At 44.6% G+C, this 22,450-nt stretch overlaps 2 protein-coding genes across 3 annotated transcripts in view; both read left to right on the top strand.

Annotated features, from left to right (window-relative positions):
* LOC140701746 (uncharacterized) overlaps positions 1-22,450 on the top strand; it is a 443,504-nt gene that overhangs the window by 62,235 nt on the left and 358,819 nt on the right. The window lies entirely within an intron of this gene.
* CUEDC1 (CUE domain containing 1) overlaps positions 317-22,450 on the top strand; it is a 48,584-nt gene continuing 26,450 nt past the window's right edge. The window contains exon 1 of one of the 2 annotated variants that reach the window (XM_072978492.2): positions 317-631. The gene's annotated coding sequence lies outside the window, so the exon portion shown is untranslated. Of the gene's footprint in view, positions 11,454-22,450 lie in introns of both variants that reach the window. The other variant, XM_072978493.2, reaches the window with a different exon arrangement.

The following is a 22,450-nucleotide window of genomic DNA, read 5'->3' as shown; positions in this document are numbered from 1 at the left end:
CCCCTACTCTTTCCTGATGGCTGGCAAACACGATTTTGATCCCAGCCCGACCCAGGCAGTGAGCAAGAGGGCAGGCTCGAAAGCCCTTGGCCGGCCTCGATCCCCCACCCTTGTCCAGGCGCCCAGTCCTCCCCGCCTTCCGCGGCTCTCCCGCCTGCTCCTCCATTCCTGCCACTTGTGGCCAGAGCCGCCTGCCCGGCGGGGAGGGGAGAGGAGGGGAGGGGGGGGTCCGATCCAGCTGCATTTCAGCCCACCGGCCGCTAGGCTATTCGGGGGCTTGGAAGCGGGGGGGGGGGGGAGGAGGAGGAAGACGAAAGGGGGGGGGGATCGACAGGGAAAAAGGAAAACACGCGCACTCGCAACACACGCCCAGCTTGCCTGGCCTGGCGCTCTCCTCCTGCCTTGCGCGCTTGGCACGGATCGGAGCAAGGAAAGCCCGCCCGCCCGCCGGCACTGCCATTTTTATTTATTTTCCCATTAAAGGATCGCCTCCTCCTCCTCCTCCAGCGCCAGCCCCTTTCCCTTCCCGACCTTCGCTCGGGAAGATCTCGGGAGAGGCGGGCGAGCCAGCCAGAGGCGCTGGGTGTGCATTTTCCAGAAACTCCGAAGGGACGCGCACGGGTAGATCCGGGTAGGTGGGGACCAAGGCGGCGGCGGCGGCGGCGGAGGAAAGCAGGGGGCACGGAGAGAAGGGGGTTTGCACTCTCGGGGGATCGGGGCCACCCGCCTCGCTCGGACGCTGGAGCCCACCGGGATGGGGGGTGGTGGAAGAGAGCCTCCGATCGTGGCCCTTTGTGCGCGCCCGGCGCTCCCAGCCTCCGGGGCCAGGGCTTCTAGGCGCGGAAGGTTCCGCCGGCCGCGCTCGGCTCCTTCACGACCCGGGTGGGCGCCCTGCCACCCCACCCACCCCTTGCCAGGGATGCGGGGGAGGGGGGGCTTGGCCAGCTGCTGATCTTCCGATCCTCAACCCCCCCCCCCTTCTCCGGAGCGGCCTGTTTGGAAACCTCGCCTTGGCTTCCAAGGGCCTCGTGGGTCTCTCTCTCTCTCTCTCTCTCTCTCTCTTTTTGGAAGGGTTTTCTGGCTTCTGCTCTCCTGCTCGGCTCCCACTCCTTGGGCGATCGGGGAGGGAATGTCCGTCACCCCCTTCCTTCCAGACGTCCTCCTCCTTTCGCCGCCAGCCTTCTTGCAAAGCCTCCGAGGTGCGTGGCTTTCGGAAGGCGGCCGGCGTCTCTCCGGTTCCCATTTTAAAGGGGGGGGGGAGAGAAAAAGGGGGTGTGTGTGTGAGTTGCCCGACGAGGAAGCTCCGGTTTTGGAAAGAGAAACCAGCTGCGCGATGTGGGTTTTATTCTTTGGCTCGACCAGAGGTCGCCTCCCCCTTTCCACATGTTGTTAGTTCTACTTGTGGATTCCCCCCCCCCCCCTTGTTTATATAATCTCACTCGGGAGGACGGAAAGGGGGGGGAAAGGCCTCTGGATAGGTTCGGAGGAGTAACACCATCCCTTCTTTGATGAATGTAGGAGTATCTCAAAGAAACGCGCCAGCTACAATGTATGTGTTTGTTGATTAATTGAACTTTCAGGCTTCCTGAGAACCATAAATCTTTTTTTTTCTGGATGGTGCACATTTAATGATATCAAAATACATGTACTGAGACAGTGACTGAAGTCAACAGATGATAAAACTGAGATAAGAACTAGTACCCTAGTAAAGAATCGAATGAACCTAAAAGACAACCATCAGCAACAGCCACTGAAGACATTAGATATAGCTCTTAAAATGCTTTATAGGTTTTTCATGTTGTACACTGTAACTGTCAGGGCATCCTCCATGGAAGAGGGTTATTTCACAAACTGTCACCTCTCTTATCTGTTAGCTGGCTGGATAGTTCCCTGGTTCAGCTTTAAGGCTGCAGAGCCAGGGTCTTCTGGGAGTTCGATTCCTCTTGGCGCCTCCTGGGAATAGAGGCAGCCTGTGTAGCTTTGGGTAAACTGCCCAGTCCCCCAGGGTACCCCAGAAGAAGGGGTACCACTTCTGAGTACTCTCTGGCTAGATAACCCTAGAAAAGGGTCACCATATGTCAGAATTGATTTGATGGCTCCCAATTATTATGACTGCTAATTTATCTCTTGGAGAAGTGATATGTAAGAGGGCACCTGAGCAAAACTTCAGACAACATTTAGATAAATACGGATGGAAATCCTGTTGCTTAGCATAGGATGTTGCAACTAGAGTCGGGCCACAGAATCGGCAGAGGTTTGGCGAGTCAGCTGCTCCATCAGTTCCATTGATGCAATAGTTGCAACTGACTATGCCTAGTAACAGGATTTTAGCCACAAAGCAAAGTGCTTTACTGGCAATTTGGCCCCCAAAATATTTAGAGACTTGAAAGCTAAACCCAGCACTTCGGACTCGGCCAGGGAATAGACCAACAACTGGTACTGATACTAGAGTACTGACGTAGTATGGTCATTTTAGCCAGGCTTAACAAATGATCTCATTGCCCTGTCCTGAGGACAACCAGTTGTTTTGAAAGGCAGCCCCACAGGTCATGTATTTTTTTTTTAATGAATGAATGAACCAGGAGGTTTGTAGAGTACAAATGATAGTTGCCAGAGTATCTTTGTCTGGGTAGGGTCCTCGCTGGTCTATTAGCCTAAAAAAACCTCAACAAGTCACTTGTGCTGCCAGTGGCAGTGATGGATCTAAGCTTGACCCTAAGCAGGAACTAGATCCTTCACAGAGAATGCAATTCAATCCCAAAGAGATTGAACACCACTTGCAGGACAGAAGAGCCACCTGGAAACATACTGAGTCTCAGTGGGTTGGCCCTCATCCAATCCATCTCTCAGCCAGGCTGTGTGAGATTGAAAGCAGAGAAAGAGAGGTGGGCCTCATTGGTTTATTGGTTCTCATACATGTATTTGATTTGTATTTGTTTAACCATAATAGTTGGGATTACATTTCTTTTTACATTTCTTTCTCCTCACAGTCACAAATAATGTAGTTTCCCAATTCTCATCTGCCCAACATGCATTGCTAATTGGTTTCATTTTACCCAGTTTTTTGTTTGTTTGTTTGTTTGTTTGCTTCAAATGCATAACAATGAAACATATTTTGTGCTTTTTTTGAGTATTTGGAATCCTTCACACACATTATCATAATCAGCTAAGAACCTCAGTGCTAGAAGGGATCCTATGGATCATCTAGTCCAGCCCCTCTGTCAAGGAGACAAAGTGGGGAATTGAACTCCCAGCCTCTGGCTCCACAGTCAGAGACACCTAAGCCCCCTGAACTGATCTTCCTCAGAACATCCCTGTCAGGGGCATCGTCTCTATATTCCAGATGGGAAACCTCAGTTATTTTAATTATATCCTGCCCTCAACAACCCTGTTCAGCTCTTGTAAACTGTTGTGGAGTTCAAAAGATTGCCTACTAGTGTATCCATTGAAATGACAGGAGAACCTCCGTACCCACAGGATTGGTACCCACACTTTCCCCTCTCAGCTCCCTGAAAATATTAAATAACCCCCTCCAGAGAAATACCTGTTTCCAAAATGTATTACCAGAATTTATGACTAAAGGGAACCAGAGACTATATAGGGTTTCTCTCATCCATGATTTCCTCGATTCTGTAGGGGTGGGGACTTCGAACCAATCCCCCGTGGTCCCAGTGTAATCATTTCAAACGAGGATGGGGAGATGTGGGTCCTCCACATTTTGCAAGGTAACTCAGAATTAGTGGAATCATTTAGGGTTGATGCATGCTGCAGGCCACCAGCCTCAGAAGAGGCATAATGAGGGCCGTAATTGCTCACAGGAGAGGCCTTCCTCTCTGTCCCATCATCTTCACTGGCTTATTCAATGAGGACAAGATAAAGCATTCGCAGTGACTCTTCCCAGCTAAGGAAGCGCCTTCTGAGGGAGGCTAGGCTAGCTGGCTTTTGCTAGCAGGCAAAGACATTTTTATTAAAATAGGTTTTTGGCTCGTGATCAGGATTTTTTAATTGTGTGTGTTGTTTTGTTGTTGTTGGTTTTCAATAGTTTAAACTGGTTTTAAATGGGTTTACATCCATTAAAGGTTGATTTTTTTTTAGTTTGTATGCATTTAGCTGAACCCATTAAAAAAGCATAATGTAAACTGTCTTGAGTTCTGCAAGAAAGTAGGTAGGTAGGTAGGTAGGTAGGTCGGTCGGTCGGTCGGTCGGTCGGTCGGTCGGTCGGTCGGTCGGTCGGTCGGTCGGTCGGTCGGTCGGTCGGTCAATCGATTCCCTCCTTACTGTCAAGGCTAACCTAAAACTTGTGTCCTTAGATGTTATCTTGTATATTTTTATGAGATGTCTACATTTCTAAAATAGGGTTTTCCTGAGCGACAATATTTCAGATATGTGGGGAAATGGAGGAGATTCTCATCAAGGTTTCAAGTCCCGTCTTTGGATAAACATCTGGTGAAGTCAATAATCTTAAAAACAGAGTATTTTGAGAGAGTATAGGATCCAAATTTTACTTTAAAAAATTTATCACAATAACTGTAGCAGACGAAACAGACAAACCCATTTTTATTTTTCTGCATTGTGAGATGTTTGGCTTTTGGTTATTTATAGCTGCCCATTTAATCATTTGAAATGATTTCTAATTTGTTATTTCATATTGCTGAGAATAGTGTATAACACAATATAATTTGACCGGAGATATTCCCTGCTCTGAAACTTATTTCTGAGTAAAATTTGGAAGCATCTTCCTAAGTTGATATATATACACTTTTTGTATGCAGTACACTATAGAGTATACACACCCACTTTTGCGAGTGGCAGAAGATTTAAGGTGTGTTTCTCAGAAGCAATTTTAAGGAGACCCAGGATGTTTTCAGAGAGGTGACTATGTCAAAAGCAGAAAGAAAAAAAACTGAAATGTTGTTGCACCTTTAAAACTAGTGATTCATTTTGCTTGAGCCTTCATGAATTACAATTTGCCACTTCTAAGACAACTGGAGAGGAGTCTGCAGAAATGGATTGTAAATCACTGAAGTTTAGACTGAAATCTGTTAGCCTTCATCTGGTAGCATTAAAGATGCCACAGTTATTTAGTTTGATTTTCTTTTTCTTTTGCTTCTGTTTTTACTAACAAAATGAACTAATAGACAGATTTGCAGAATGGTTCTGGGTGTGGATGAGAAAACACCCACCACCCAGTTTTTAAGCTTTATTGACCTCATGAAATTTCCCTGGACTCTTTAATCCCAACTGACAGCAGTTACCCCCTCCACGGAAAATACTAAACATCACCTTCGGCTATTAAGAGATGAAAGATGGGCCTTGCAAGAGCTGAGTGGCTAGATCTACTGGTCGAGTGAACTGTTGTATGTGATATGTGTTTTATAATGTGTTGATAACGATTGCGAAAATAATTCTGATGGTTTTGTATGACATATACCTTGATTTAAGGAAATGCCAGAATACTGCTCTGTCTCAGGCAGCAAAATGGTTTGGTTAGTAGGGTCAATATAGCAGGTCCCTAGGAATATCTCGCAATAATTGACCATTGCAGCCGCCTTCACTGGCTGCTACAGTGGTCAATTACTGTCTATTTTGGTTTGGCCATGAGTCCTTATTTCAATTATTTCCTCCAAACTCTGGATATGGCCAATGAATTGTAAGGGGGAGTGAGTTAGGAAGCCTTTACTTCAGCGCACCTCTGTGTGTGATAATAGAATTGGAATATCTTTGGGCCAGAGAATTCCAGACACCCAACACCATGTTGGTTGGTAGTTTGGAGATATTATGTTATCTATCTCTGTTTTATCATGGTCCTTTATCCATGGGAGATATGAATTCTTGTCCACATGGCGTCATGAAACGTAGTGGCCAACTTGAGTTAGTCACTCTCTATCACAGTGGTTCCCAACCATAGCTCCCTGGATGCTCTTGGACTACGACGCCCAGAAGTCTGTGCCAGCCAGGATTTCCGGGAGTTGTAGTCCAAGAACATCTGGGAACCCAAAATTGAGAACCCATCAGCTTGGCGGATATCACAAGTTTTTTTGGGAGGAAAAAAGCAGAGGTTGAATGCTATGTACATTGCCTTGGTATAAAATTTAAACCCCTCCCCCCAAAAAATAAATAGTTTCCAACTGCAAAGCCATCAAAACTGGATTGGAAGAGACAGCCGGCAAGACTGAGTAAAGAAATTAAATTAGGGACTAATTTAGACAGCACAGGAAATTGAGAGGTTTTTATGCCCTCGCTGCTGGGAATCATGAAGCTGAGCAAATGGAGATGGTAATTTTGGTGAGGCCACATCTGAATGTTTCCGCAACTGCTCCTCTTGGGTCTTTGCAGTATTTCTAATGCATGGCTATTCGGGCTGATCCATGTTGTAAAAGCCTGAGCGCTAGCGTCCTAAATCCAAAATAAATTAAAAGGGGTTCCTTCATTTACCGCAAATGACTTCCTTTTTCTGTTTCTAAATCCAAGGCTGGTCATTAGTTTCCTGGCTTGGAGTTGTGCCGGAGGGGGGCGGAGTTATTATCCTCCCTTCCGACATCTCAAAATGTTTTCCAAGATTTTAATTTTAAATCTAATTAGTCAAGCAGCGTGCAGTTGTGTTGTCATAGGTAACGGGAGCGGGTGCTTTATTACTGGTGCCTGTGGAAGGAGTTTGGGAGGGGCTTTTAATTTTGGTCGCGCATAAAAGGATTTTGCCGTGGTGGTGCTAAGAATGGTGCTGAGGTCTCTTGCCGTGGCTGATGTGACGTTACATTGCCAGATAAGGGCTGTCACCTTGTCAGTCGGAAGGCCACTGGTTTTTGAGAAGATCTGGTCCTACGGGAGAGACAGAACTAGGCTGAATGGCTTCTAGGGAACTGCAGAAACAACAGAGGATCATGTTACAAGCATGTGGTCGTGGTTATGGGGAGGATCATCATCATGATCATCACCATCATCCAAATGTAACTAGTAGCCAAAAGATGGAACTACACAAATCAGTATAGATCACCAATATGAATTTGGCTCTCCTAGGACGCTCATGAAGAGCCACCACCCCTTCCGTGTGTATTTTGAAGTTCCTGGTTTCGAACAGTCTCGCCAGCTTATAAATGACACGGTTGTTATGGAAGTGGCCGTTTTACCCTGTGCTTTGTCTTGAAAGCCCTAACATGCTTTTAGTCCACCTTCTCCCCTATAGTCTAAGCTAGTGATTCCCAACCTTGGGCCCCCAGATGTTCTTAAACTAAACCTCCCAGAAGCCTTCACCACGAGCCGTGATGGCCAGGATTTCTGGGAGTTGTAGTCCAAGAACATCTGGGGACCCAAGGTTGAGAACCACCTATCTAAGCTGTTCGTTATTTAAGACCTTTCTCTGTGCGCTCCAGTTTTTGGTGGTTTGGTGGGTAAGGCCTGGGGACAGAATGGAAAGACAGAAGGTATTTTTTTGGTCGCAGACCTTCAGTAGTTTAATATTCTCCCAAAAAAGGGGGTCATCTAGCATCTGTGTTGATGTCACTTCTGTATCATTCAACTCCTTTTCCCAGAGCTTCCCAAAATACTATTTTTTTGGTGGCGGTTGTAAATTCTCTGCACCGTGGAAGTCATTTCTTTCTCTGGCTTGCATTCTGCGGTGCCGTGGGACGAATGCTCACTCCTTGTGAGTGAGGAGTGTCTTATTTATCCCACTGCAAGTTCTAACATGCAGCTGAGAGAACACACACTCAAAGGGCCTTGTGCGTATTGTGCTCTCAAGTTGGGACCGACTTACGGCAACCCTAATGAGGGATTCAAAGTAAGTGAGATATTTCAGGAGTGGTTTTACCAGTTCCACTCCCCCAGCCAGTTTCCATGGCTGAGCAGTGATTCGAATTCGGTTCTCCAGAATCTACCCAGTACACCACATTGGGCCTCAGCTGAGGGCAAAACAGACTTTGTCTCAGTTGAAAAGATCTTGCTTATAAATGTGCAGGTTGATTGAGCCTCTCCTATATAAACAAGGCTGCTCCTCCATGGGTGCAAGGATTTCTGAAGTTCCGATGTTCTCAACCTTGAGTTTTCTAATTAGCTAGAAGTCCTTCCTGTTGCATTTTCCAGGTCTAGTTTGTCACAGCCAGGAACATTTCAGTTGCTTCTGCTTTACCTTTCTCCTTTTCACCCACACCGGCCCTTTAATTTCATTTCCTCCAGGGATGTCAAAGGTGGTTTTCATGGTTTTCTCTTCTCCAATTTACTCTCACAATAGCTAACAGGAAGGTCAGGCACAGGGAGAGAGGCTAAGACCATTTCAAGGGTCGCGTTGGTGAGATTTTGTGGGGGAAAAATGTTTTTTGTTTAAGGTCCTAGTCTAGCACTCTTTAGCAACAGTTCCACATCGAGTCTCTGTTATCATTGTTATTCCTACCTTGTTTTATAAATAACTATTATATTGTAATAGATCACCTCTGTATGCAGGTGTTTCATATACTGATTCAGAGCTTGGAAAATTTACTTTTCTGGACTAAGTTCCAGTACGTCTCAGCGCAGGAGTTCGGAAATTATCTATCTATCTATCTATCTATCTATCTATCTATCTATCTATCTATCTATCTATCTATCTATCTATCTATCTATCTATCTATCTATCTATCTATCTATCTATCTATCTATCTATCTGTCTGTCTGTCACTAACTAACTAACTAACTAACTAACTAACTAACTAACTAATTGTAGCAAAAAAGGCTAACTTCCCTATCAGGGAAAATCAGATCTCCTGTTGGAAGGAGCTCCAGTTTAAATTTGGGGTTGGGAACCCATGTGTCTATGTGTGCGTGCGTGCGCATGTGCGAGAGAGAGTGTGGGTGTGAGTGTGAGTGAAAGAAAGAGAAGATAAGAAGAAATGCAATTGAATGTAGTTACCAAAGAGGTCACTACTGAAAAGAGGAAATATTTCCATCAGATAAAAGACATGGATTTGAAATGTGGTGTATATCTCCAACGGATTCTGGAAAAGTTACTTCCCTCCCCTCCCACTGGCCATGCTTTTATAAAGCGCAAGTAAACAAAGAGCCGCAATTCTCAGAGGGTGGAAACACTTGTCTGCCTGACCCAGCTCATCTTTTTTTAAAAAAATTTGGGAGGGTTGAAACTCCGGTGCCTGTCATTCTTGTGCCCTACTTTTTGGACAGTGGAATCTTTCCTGAGGGCTGGAAAGCCGCTCCGTTCCCCTCTGCCTCCTTCTCCTTCTCCTCCTCCAGTAATATAAAAACGGAGGATTTCTATATAGATTCCCCGTTTGGAGCAACAGATCCCGTGCCGTGAGACTCACGCACAGTCCTGAGTATAAGGACACATCAGCTCAGATGGTGTCCTTCCTACCCACTACTTCCTAAGCCGCGCCCGACCAGCTGCTATGGAGGATGAGCAGATAATTCATGGCAGCAGCTGCTATAATTAAAAACAAAAATCCTGGGGAAACAGAGATGAATGGCCTGGGCAATGTTATTCGGCAATAACCTTGTCAACCAACTGCCTTGGTGGGACAGCCCTTCGTGTCCACATGGCAGTATCATTGTATCACCCCCCTGTCCTTGCCCGATGGCCCTAGGGCTTTCTTGGTACCTGCTATGCTGCTCTCCTTCCGCTCAGGGAGCTCGCCACGAAGATAGGATTGGCCAGACAGCATCTTTCTGAAATCATCTCCCCCCCTGCCCCCCCCGCCACCTTCATTGCTGCCTTTCTGCCCTGCAGCTACCAGCTGGCGTTCCACGGATTTGCATGGTATCAGCCAGCAGTAAAATTGTCCCACTGCACAGCCCAGGTTACAGGAACAATTCTTTAATTCTTTAAACGCTGAGATTGCCTTTTTGGGGGGATGGGGGGGGAGGAAATAAGACATCTGCCTGTAGTAGTAGTGGTCTTGCATATGAAGAGAGGAAGCTGGCTCACGCAGGATCATACCCCTGGCTGTCGAGCTTGGTGTTGTCTGCCTCGGTGGCTTTTAACCTTCTGCATCATATCATAGAATCGTGTGAAGTTGGAAAGGGCCTATAGAGCCATCAAGTCCAACCGCCTGCTTGATGTAGGGATACAAATCAAAGGATATCTTATATACACACCCAGCATTCATCTATTGATATATATATTTAAAAAACTATTATCCTATTAATCAAGAGCCAAGACTGAAGGACTAGCTAGTAGAGGAGGTTGTACTCTCTGGTGGATGATGGCCCTGCCAACCCAATCACCCATATTCCTCCCAACTAACAGGGGGTATATGATGTTCTCAGGCCTTCTAAGGGCAGAGATGGGAAGCGTCCTATTTGTAGGTGGCTTCATCGCTGGTGATGACCTCCTGGCTTCTTCTCTGGGGATTCCAACTCCTCCATATCAACTCTACTTGACATTGGCGACCATTGCAGCCTAGAAGGTGGAGCGAAGGAGTAATCCATGACCAGTGGACAAAACAGGAGGCGAGGTTGAGGAAGTGAGTCAGGACCAGAGGCGAAACCCCAGGACCCCGGCGTGAGCCAGCGAGGTGGGACTAAAGAGCAAACCGGGAACCAACCAAGAGGCCACGTCAAGGAGAAAGCAAGAGATGAAGGACAAACTGGCTGACGGAATTAAGGAGCAAGGCAGAAGGACAGGAGCAAGCCAAGGTTTGGGACCAAAAGACAAGATTCTGTTTGAAGAGAAAGCCAGCGACACTACTTCTTCCTTTTCTTGTGACTCCAGTGGCCACTCTGGAAACAGTCCCGAGTTCGAAGATTCTCCACTCAAGACAGGCTGTGTATCCTTAACACCCAGGACACTTACTTGCACGAGGCTCCAGCATTCCCTCTTTTCACACATGCCTGAAAGACAAATTAAATGCATGCTGCAACACATACGTTTGACATCTTTAAAATAAGCAGTGTATGTTATTCAGACTTCTAGATTTTTCAGCTCACAACTTAGGCAGAAGGTATATGGTTGCCCTTGGCCATGCTGGATAGAGTTTTCTGGGGGTGTGGTTCAGAAGAGGAACTCTTCCAAAATCTTGTCTGATTCAGCAAAGCTTTCGGGTACTCTGCAATTTCTATTTTGTATACCTTCCAGTTCCATGAAAAAAGTTAGGATCCAGTCCCTATTTGGTGTGAAAGCAGTCATTGCTTGATATTACCAACATTTAAGGCTGGCGCTTCCCCCTTTCTGTGACAGCCAAATTCTTTTTACATTTAAATTGTTTTGTTTTGTTTAAAAGCAAAACATGCAAATGGAGATCATGTCTCTGGCTTCTCCCTTCTGTCATCTTACAGAGCTTTAAATTCAGACAAGCCACAGCACTGCCCCTTTAATTAATGGTTCCTTTGCAGACAGCTGGTGTGGTTCCATCCCTTTTTAATCCCCTGGGCTTCTCATTTGCATATGGCTTAGTCAATGACCTATCCTTCTTTCTTTGAGAAATGCAGGGATTCCCTCTTCCTCCCTTATGGCATGCGCTGCAGTCAAGGTAATATTTCTTTCTCTGTGTTTTTTTTTCCAAATGTACTTGATTTTGTTCAGTAAAGGAGTATGATGTGCTGGCTTTTGAACTACACAGAACTCCTCACCAGGTGGAGTTCTATAGAACATGAAAAGGTTGCATATTGTTTTTATGCATTTATTTTTGTTTTGTATCATCAGTCACCTTAAATTTCCTTTTAGAAAAAAAGAGGCAATAGTTACCGGTCTTATGTGTTTGGAAGGATGATTACTGCAGAATGATAGAGATGGTGATGTAAAAATGGTTTGTCTATATGCCAAAAGCCCCAATACCATCCAAATTAACAAAAGGTGAAATTCTGGAAAACTCTAATCTTACATTTTAAAAAATGCAAATGATAATCTACAAATGGTTTTGTATGAAATGGCTTTGTTTGCGTATATTCTATTTTTATCCTTACAGAATTCTGAGCTATTATATTTGGTTAGTCAGTGATGTGGGAATAAAAGGGTGGAGGAAACACTCTTCTTTTTTAAATTAACCCGAAGGGGAACAGAAAAGGACTATGCAAGGCAAAATAAATGCCTAATTGTTGAGCAGTGGATACAGATATAAAGGGAAGCATCCAGGCAAAATATAGAAGTATTGGAGCGATATACATTTTCATACAAATATATATATATCAAAGCTCTCACTGAATACATGTGATCTCATCCGATTTCACCAGTTAAGCACGTTTGGGCTTGGTTAATGCCGGGATGGGAGACCACCAGAAAGTATCACAGAACTCCAGGTAGGATCAGGAAAGTCTCTTACCTGAACCAAGGCAAGGACAATATGACAGTATTTGGCTGGATGGACCCATCATTCGACCTGACAACACTGGGCTATGTGGGCCAAGCATCTGTGTTGCTGTAAAGCAGGTTCCAATGTTCCTTAACAACTTGGTGGATTACAACTCCACCAACTAGTATGGTAGTCCAGTGGTAGGTTTACTCGAAAGCAATTCCCACTGAATTACTTGGCTTTCTTCTTGGTATGTGAATGTAACTTTGCCTGTAGCCTGAAAGGCCCCTTCCCCTTTCGTCTTTGTGAGTTTTGTTCCGTGGGAACAAGAGGCCTTCAAGACTCCGCCCCGGACCACAGATCAACCCACAAGAGGGAACTGGGCATCCTTCCAAGTAGTTTCCTAAAAGGTGGCTGCCAGACATTGCTAATTGAAGGTAATTGCCTCATCAATATTTATAATATCCTTTTTTTAAATTTGCAGATCTTGAAATAAGGATATGGCAATGCCAGGAAAAAAAAACAGTGTGGGCTTTGGGGCACAGCCGTGTTATCACAAGCTATCTCAGAAGTTGTGCATCAAAAAATCCGTTGGGATTCCTTCATGCCGATGCCCTGGATCCGTTTCAGTCGGGCTTCAGGCCGCGCCACGGTACGAAAGCGGCATAGGTTGCCCTGCTGGATGACCTACTGAGGGAGGCCGACGGGCAAAATGCCCTTGCTCGTCCTCCTTGATATACCAGCCGCCTTTGATACCTTCGACCACAGTATCCTCCTGGGGATGCTCTCTGAGTTGGGGATGGGTGGCCTGGCTCTCGCTTGGCTCCAGTCCTTCTTGGAGGGCCGTTCTCAGAGAGCGCAGTTTGGGGAGAATGTATCGGCTCCGTGGTCCCTCAGTTGTGGGGTTCTGCAGGGTTCGATCATCTCCCCAATGTTGTTTAACATCTATATGAGGCCATTGGGGGGGGGGATCATCCGGGGATGTGGAGCTTCGTGTCACCAATACGCTGATGACACCTAACTCTATATCTCCTTTTGGAGATACTCCTTTTGTTACTCCTCTCACTGTGTGAGAGGAGTAACAAGGAAAAAAAGTCTTAGCAGCCTGGATAGGTGTATATTCTTCAAAAGCCCTGTGAGGTTTTTGGTGACCCTCAGGATTAAAAAGGGGGGGGATCTCTAAGGTCAGCAAGAGATCAGAGTCTGTATTGTTTGCAGGTGGCAAAGAATAGGTACTCCCTTTAAAATAATTTCCGTCCATAATTGCCTGTCTTCCTTTTTTAAAAAAAAATGTAGCTTCATTTTCCTTGCTCTTTTGTAATTGCTGTACCGTTTTATTATTTTTAATTTTTTTGCTTATGTCGACCCAGAGTAAATTTCCTAAGCAAAAGGGCATTGCGGGGGGGGGGGGAACAAAAAAACAACTAAATACATCAAGACAACCACCACCCTCTAATTAGCCTTAATTGAGAGTTTGATGAGGCCTGGAGAGGGCAAGAGTTAAGGGAGGAGACTTAATTGTCATCCTCCTGGGCTGATTACCGGTCATAATTAATCATTTGTAAGTATGTTTATTTGGTTTTTGTATCAGGCTTTTCTGATAATTCCCCCCCGCCTGGGGAGAACCGTAGGAAAGAGGCCTAAATTTAGAATTATGAATGATGAGCCAAAAGTTCTTTTGCCTGAGATGAGGACTTCCAAGTGAGTTCTCCTGCACCGAAACATTTTGTGTTCTAACTACGTATGCTTGTGTTACAGATGGCTTGAGTGAGGTTCACCTTGAAAACAAGATACGTAGGGCTTTGGGTCTCATCCTCCCCCATCTTTCACTGGGATGCCTCTGACCCCCTCCCATTTTCCCCATATGATCCTTGCCCTCTTTAGCTACTATTTGAACTATTGCTCCCCATTTTTCTGCTCTTGTGTTATAATGGTTCAATGTATAACATTTTGAGGTTGATTTTCTAAGCTGCCTTGGTTCTCCCCCGCCCCTTCCCATGCATTGAAAAAATGGAGTGGATATGTTTTAAGTAAACAGATCAATACGTCTTTTTCTGAAATTCCGGGTCCATTTTGAGTGATCAGGGATTACTTGTGCTATGAAAGATGTGGATTTTCACTGTCTTCCCGGCAGAAGTATTGCCAGGTTTTGGGAAGACTCCACCCTATCGTGTTGGTTGTTGATCAGGGCCAACCCTACCATGAATGAGGGGTAAGATGGCCATCTCAGACTGCAGATTTTGGGTGCCATGGAAAAGGCAGCCAATGATTCATTTTCAATTAAATGTTAATTTTTTGCTAAATTTGTATTTCTGGGGTGATTAAAAAAGCTACTTGAGGGATCTTTTGCCTTCTGTGCCAACATAACCTGGCTGGTTTTAGGAATTATGTATATTGATTTATGGTTGGGTTATGTAGGTCATCATTTTGTGCTCTGCCTTGGGCATCAGAATGTTTTGGAAGCCATCTCTCCCCCCACCCTGAGTACAGTACAGTTTCCTATCAGAGGCTTGCTAATCCTGAATATCCTGTGTTTTTATCTAATTACTAGACTTTTTGTCGACTGGAAGAAAATGCACGGAGAGATTAGGTCAAATACTGTAATACTGAAACACAGAGTGCTGCTTATTTAGACTGACACTGGCCCAAATCCTGTGGCTTAGTGTAGGAAACGTCACTAGCCCAGATCCACTGAATCAGTGGGGACTGAGTGCGTCAACTCCTCTGAAAGTTCTAGTGATTCAAAAGGGCCTACTCTAGCTGCATCTTCCTTTAGCTCAATAAGTTGTTATGATGATGAATCAGTGGAACCTACGTAGGAACTGTTTTAATAAATCTTCATTCATCCAATGGGCCTCTGCTAGTGCTATTTACTATAGGAAACAACAGGATTTGGGCCATTGAGATTCCCTGAACCAGACAGAATACTCCATAGCTTCTTATTTGAACCGGGGCTTTGCATGAGCACTGGAGTATTACCCACTTCTAGTGTGTTATTTGTTTTCATCTCCTGGCTTGCCCCCCCACCCCAGACTCTGACCCTTTGACATGGGTCCAGCTTATAGCTCAGGCTTAGTGCCTTACACCCTAGACAAGTACTTCTCTACCCCATGATATTTTTGATTCTAGAAGCCTTAGTAGAAGTCAACATCCTCTGATTTTGTCTTCCTCCATCTAAGTAACCAACTACATTTGGGAGGGGTATTTATCTCTGGAAGGAGTGGTGCGCAGTAAGGAAACAGCCCCTGCATCCATCAAACTGAAGCAGTTGGAAACCCCAGTAGGTGATACAGCCTGGTTCCTTTTAATAGTGCTACTTTACAGAAGTTCTGTAGAAGGCTGCCAGAATTCTTGCCTTCATGTAAAAAAAGGTCTGTTTCTCAGTTCTTCATCGTTGCTTCTTTGCTTTGACATTAATTTAAACAGCATACGCACAGCTTTGGTGATTGTTGGCCATAGATGAGGGAGACGTGGAAGACCTTGAGCTTATCTGGACATGAAGCTTGACTCTAAAACCTGCTTAGTCTTAAAAGGCAGCTTTGTAGGGGGAAATGAATGAGTGATGCTGGAAAGGGAAACAAGAAATGTCTTAAAACGATTCAGTTCTCTGTATCCTTGGCTCTTTTTTTCTTTATGACCAGCCTGTTTTATGCAGAGATGGGCTTTATTGTTGTGACATTTGGTATTTCAGCTTATGCATTCAGAATTTAAAAATTAGTCTGTTAAAGGTGATATTTCTTTAATATTCCAGTATTCTCAATAGGAAACAGTAGGTTAGCCATAAGTGGCAGCAATGTGATTAGATAATTTTTGCATCTGGATTTCATGCCCTCTCCCCTGGCGTTCTTTAGATGGTAATGTGTGTTGTCTTCAGGACTAGAAGACTTCAAGGTGATTTGGTCTACTACAACCTCAAGGTCTCCCCATGCAAGAAACGATCAACAAAACTGACTTAGAATTAAAGAATTCTTGAACTGAGAATTTAGTTCTGACTGAAAATCACTGCTTTGGGGGGTCACCCCCCCAAAAAAACAACACCAGGGCAAAATGTTACCCCAGGCAACATCTTGGAGAGTCCTATTGAAATGTAGCAAAATTGCTATTTATGTAGTTGATCTCTCTTACCACTATGAGAAATATCATTTTTTTAAATCATTGTCATCATCATTCTCTCTGACACCAAAAGGCTGTGGCCACCCTCAGCTCTTTCTTTCAACATCTCCTCCTTTTCTTCAGAGGCCTGAAGGCAAAACACTACCAAGTGAAGGACGCAATTCTCAAGATTGCTTGCATTTACTAAAATGGCCAAGGTGTGTCAGAAAACCATATAGATCCTTGGTCAGGGCAGATGGATAGCCTTTTAATCCATTTGTTGACTTCCCAGCTGTTTCCAGAGCACATAAAACTGGAAAGAAAGAAAAAAGGAATTGTATGTTTTCTCAAATACTTTTGGCTTTTCTAAAAATATATATAGAGAGATACTCTGAGAATCTTGCTGGTCTCTTGGTATTCCTTTATATATTAATTCCAGTGTCTTCTCCGTTTTTTTTTTCGGTATGTGCTTTGAAGCCTGGAGCAATCGGCTCCCACGGGCAGCAACAAAGGCTGTCTATGGTTAGGTATTATGGTTTGGAGTGCATGTGTGTGTGTTGTACATGGCCCAATAATGCAAAAACCACAAAAGGGGGGTGGGGAGAATTACAGCATGCCTTCTGCCTCCCAAAATGGCTTACACAGCTGCTCTCAGCCATCAAGAAGGGGAGAATGGTCCTCTTCTTCAACCTGGGTTCCCAGTTGGCCCACAGCCTGAATTAAGCTGTTGCCGCTCTCTGTGTAATGATTGGCTTTAAATCTTTCTCTCAGACCTTAATGGACAGACGCCTGTCCTGCTTAAATAATTTACAGTGGCCACGTGGGAGAGGGCCCCCTTCCCTATTCAAGCCGCTCTCCGTTGGTTTCCATGGAAACACATACAGTCTTTTCTGCTTTTTTGCTTTGCCTCCGGCAAATCAATAGCAGTTAATTTTCCCTTCGCCTTCTCTTCCCTTCTCTCTCTCTCTCTTTCCCCTCCAAGCATGCAACTCCGCCATGCAGGGTAAGGAGGTCTTGGAGTGGGAAAGAGAACAAGATTTGGAAATTGTTCGAAGGTACCGGATCCTTCTGCACTCTGTGGAGGAACGTCTGGGATGGGTGTTAGAGCTGCGATCCATTGGGGTCATGAAAGACAGAAGGGACTTTAATTGTGTGTTTAAAAAACGGTACTCCCCCATGCACACAACCAACCTTCTCACTGTTTCTGGTTGAAGTTGTGGTAGCTGACAAAAGGGTGTGTATGTCGGATCCTGAATTCTTGAAGGATCTGTCTCCATGAGTGGTACAGAACATCCTTCCTCTTGCCATTATATGGGTAAAGGTAAAGGTTCCCCTTGACATTTTTAGTCCAGTCGTGTCCGACTCTAGGGGGTGGTGCTCATTCCGTTTTCAAGCCGTAGAGCCAGCGCTTGTCCGAGCACAGTTTCTGTTGTCATGTGGCCAGCGTGACTAGGGAACGCCGTTTTACCTTCCCACCGAGGTGGTACCTATTTATCTACTCACATTTGCATGCTTTCGAACTGCTAGGTTGGCGAGGAGCTGGGACAAAGCGACGGGAGCTCACTCCGTTGCGTGGATTCGATCTTACGACTGCTGGTCTTCTGACCTTACAGCACAGAGGCTTCTGCGGTTTAGCCCACATAAAAGTGCACCCCGCTTGTGAAAAATGTCATAGAACAGACCGGTTGCATTTGGTATGCTTTGTGCAGCAAAGGTTAAAACCGCAGGAATCTCGCTCTTTTGGAGAGCGTTCATCTGGTTCCGTATTCTGCGCATTCAAGCTGCTTAGCAGCTCCACGCACACAAACAGAGGGAATGACTTCTGTTTGATATTTAGATCTTTTCCATTGAAGTTCCGTAATATAAAAGGCGTAGGAACCACCGGCACAGAAAAACAGTACCATAAACAACATGATTGTTAATTATCCATGACCATAGCCATGTTAGTCTGTTGCAAAAAATAATGTAATCATGTGGCCCTTTTAAACACTTTTAAAGTGTTCAAGCGGCCCGTGAAATGAAATTTGTTACTTTAAAAGTACCATAGGATTGGTTGCTGGTGTTTTAGTTATCCTCTCCTTTCAGCAGACAAAAAAAAAAAAACCTAGTAACCTTTATGGTATATAACTGCTGGGTTAGTTAAAAAGACACGTGCGCACAGAGACAAATTGGGAGTGGTGTCCTCGGGTCACTTAACAGGTTTGAAAAATTGCCCCCAAAACTTGCTGAAGTTGCCTGTCTCTGAGCTAAACCCTAGGCGGTTTCTAGATCCAGAAATCTTTCTAGAGAAATTACAAACACAGGTACCTTTGCAAACACTATGATCGGTGGCACATTCCAGAAGCAAAGGGAAAAATTAATAGGTAACCGAGGAACGTGAAGGGGTGGCTGGTAAGGTCTCTGACCACCCTTGAGCAAGGTAAGAGGTAACAGGCTTGTCCTCAGCAGAGCGCCCAGTTCTCCACCATTCTGATCCTTATCAAGTCCACGTTCCAGCATTGTTCTACGTCCAGATTTGGAGAAATGTTTGAGGAATCTTGTCCAGCCTTTCTGAGGCTCCATAAGCAGTGAGATATCTCGCAAGACTTCTGAGCTCTCTTCAATCTGCTTAATTCCCTTGAAAGAGGAATGGGAAATTATTCTATTAACATGGTGCCTGCTGCTCTGGGTTGCATTTGGGTGGTATTTTTTGAGGGAACCAGCCTGATTGACACTTCCTGGAAAGAAAGGCAGGGCTATTCCGTTTTCAGAGACCTCAGATGTATACAAAACAGCATATTTTAAGCCCAAAGGCATACGTAAGTAAGAAATCTTATCATGCATTGTCTTTTTTTAAAATGCAGATGGTGAATAAAAGCTGAATGGATTTGGGAGTGAACACAAGGTGAAACTAAAGTGGATTAAATAAATTGGTTTGTCCCTTTGTACCGCAAAACACCATTGTGTATGTGCGTACGTGTGCACATAGACATAAACATGGTGATTAGCAGTACAAAGGGACAAATCTGTCTGTCTGTCTACTGTACCTACCTATCTACCTACCTATCTCACATTCACTCACTCACTCACTCACTCACTCACTCACTCACTCACTCACTCACTCACTCACTCACTCACTCACTCACTCACTCACTCACTCACTTGTATTAAAATAATAATACAGTGCATATTTTCTTGATGGCCTAGAAAGTTTTTGTTCAATTAATTTGATAAACTGGTTAAATGTTGCAGCCCTCATATGTGTATAAAATGTGTTTGATCATTTTTACCTTCTTTCTACCTTCCCTTGCTAGAAACCTTATTTCATGTTTGAATTCCTTCAACCATTTGAAGAATGTGGTTTTAAGGAGACCAAATTCCTTTTCCATGCCAAGGATGCAAGGCATGGCTGCTTTTCAATTAAACCCCTGCCCCCTTTTCCTATTAATACAGGCTTAAGTTAGATATGCCAAAGTCATACAATTCCATCGTGGAACACTAATGCATTGGACACAGAGAATAAAGGGTTGGAGGGCAGGGGAACCCCAAATACACACACAGACACACATATTCCAGAGTTTCACAGCATTGAAGCTCAGTGGCCACCACTCCTGGATATTTAAATTATGACTTGAGGGTTAAGGAAATGAACTAGTAAAACTGATGCTCAACCAGTGGGAAAGGAGCATTTTCTAAGATGACATTCCTGTTCTTTCTCTTTGATCACTGTTATGTCACTTTGATCTGATCAGAAGAGAGGCAGGTTATAAAGGTGACTAATAAATTTATAAATATGTCAGACTAGGAACAAAGAGAGGCTGGTTCCAGTCTTTAACCAACCATTGAAAGCCATTGAGTGATCTTGAATCAATTTCCATCCATCCATCCATCCATCCATCCATCCATCCATCCATCCATCCATCCATCCATCCATCCATCCATCCATCCATCCATCCATCCATCCATCCATCCAAGTATTTCTAACCTACCTTATATCAACAGATCTCAGAGTGGGATACAATCAGTATAATGATGGTAGGAGAATTTAATGACTCAACAACTTAAGCGATTTCAAACACATTAAACACTTAAAAGCAATTCAAGCTATTTAGAACAAATTAGAATTTCAGATAGATGAGAAAAAAAGCCATCCGCTCATTAGTCCAGAAATGCACAGTTGAATAGACAGGCATTTTCAGTTACCAGTCTAATGTGATTAATATATGACTTTGGTATTAACACTTCCATGTTTTCCATAAACGGTTGTCAGTTTTACCAAAAAACCACCCTCTTTGTAGCAGTCAGGTTAAGGGACATGTCAGCATTCTGCCATTTAGAATGTCAGAATCTTGTGACTTTTAAAAATTATGCAAAGAACCCAATTTGCTGGGGGTATTTTGATTTTGGGGTTTTTTTGCATAAAAATAGAGCTCTGTTCATAGCCCAAAATGTCAGTTGCTGTGGAGTACGCAGTTTGTTAGTTCTTTTGTCCTTCTTTCCTTCTTTCCTTCTTTCCTTCTGTCTGTCTGTCTGTCTGTCTGTCTGTCCGTCCGTCCGTCCGCCCTTCCTTCCTTCCTTCCTTCCTTCCTTCCTTCCTTCCTTCCTTCCTTCCCCACCCACTCATCTCTTTAATCTAAATGGAGGTAGATCAGTTGAATGTCTTGGCCTCCCTTAAAGGAGCAAGGCAAATGGGTGTGTATGTGTGTGTCAGCAAATATGGGTCAGAGCATGTTGATCCGTGAGCAGGTGTGCAGAATGTAACCGGACACAGTACTAGGCTGCCCTTCCTCCATTAACCTTGGGAACAACCTATCTTTTGCCCCGGAACGCTTGCCCGTAAAAGGGTTATCAAGACACTTTTAGTGAGTCCTTTGGTGAAACTCAATTAATGATCTGACAGAGCTTTTGCAGTCCCAAGAGGAAAGCAGCTGTGGAATAGAAACGACTTTCTTTTATAATGATGAGATTGCTTCTTGCATCAGGGGCACTGGCTTTGATAGTATCCACTACACACACACACACACGCACACGCACCATTCTCCTCTGTTTTGGAGAGAAGCATCATGACAAGGGACTGTATATCTGCACCTGTTGAGAAGGGTGAGAGCATACACACATTTTGATAAAAAAATATACTACAGAGGAATCATTACAGTAGCTATAAACGCAAGGCTTCAAAACATAGCAGATTATAATCCACAAAATCTCACATTGAAACAGATGCGTTGGTCTTAAAGATGCCAAACAATTTTGTTTTTGCTTTATTTTTGTTGAACATAGTAAAAATTAGCTTGTTGCTGATAATACTGGCTGTTTATTAATTTTTTTTTAATAGCCTCTTTTTATATCTCTTATATTTCTTCATTCTAGCTGGTAGGATAACGTAATGGTTTAAGTATCTGGCTGTGGAGACAGAGACTGAGAGTTTGATTCCCCATTGTGCATCCCAGGAGAGCCAGCCTGGGTAGCCCCGGGCAAGCTGCACAGTGATCCCAGGGCACCCCCAGAAGAAGAAGGGAAGGCTCAACCACTTCTGAATACTTTCTACCTGGGAAACCCTGAAAAGTGTCACGCTAAGTCAGAATTGACTTGACAGCACATGAAGATTATATTATTTCTTAGAAATAACTGCAATAGTTACTGATTTAAAAGTCTGGATGTACAAGCTGCTGGCCTGAAGCACAGAACACCCCTTCCTTCCATCCAGCGGGAGGCAATTAGCCAGCACTTGAACCCTCGGATGGCTGGCACCCCTTTAATGATGAATAAATCAATACCAGGATTTGGGCTTGCGGTTGGCAAAGCACCTTGGCGGTGCCTTCTGGAAAGCTTTTGAGGAACTCCAGCCTTGCTTTGCTGGGAAGGATCCAGGCGGCTGCAAACGGAGCCCGTGGGAGGTGTACTTGGCAGGGCTTGGTGGAGCACCAGAAGCTGTGAATGAACAGTTGCGTGTCTGCGCGTGTGAAGGAAAAGCATGTGTCGAAGGGCCTGGTAGGAGTCGTTCGCGGACTAACTGCAGAAGGGGAGACAATATGCTTTTGATCTGTTTTGTGTTGGGGAGGGATAGGGCGGCTGGCAATAGACATGCCGGGTTTCGAAGACCATCTGTGGAAGAGACGAAGACGGCCATCAGCCGGAGATTGTTCCAGTGTGTGGGCGAGCTTGTT

Source organism: Pogona vitticeps, chromosome 7 (genome assembly GCF_051106095.1).
Source record: "Pogona vitticeps strain Pit_001003342236 chromosome 7, PviZW2.1, whole genome shotgun sequence".
Taxonomy (NCBI): domain Eukaryota; kingdom Metazoa; phylum Chordata; class Lepidosauria; order Squamata; family Agamidae; genus Pogona; species Pogona vitticeps.
This window is presented reverse-complemented; position numbering and strand designations above follow the sequence as displayed.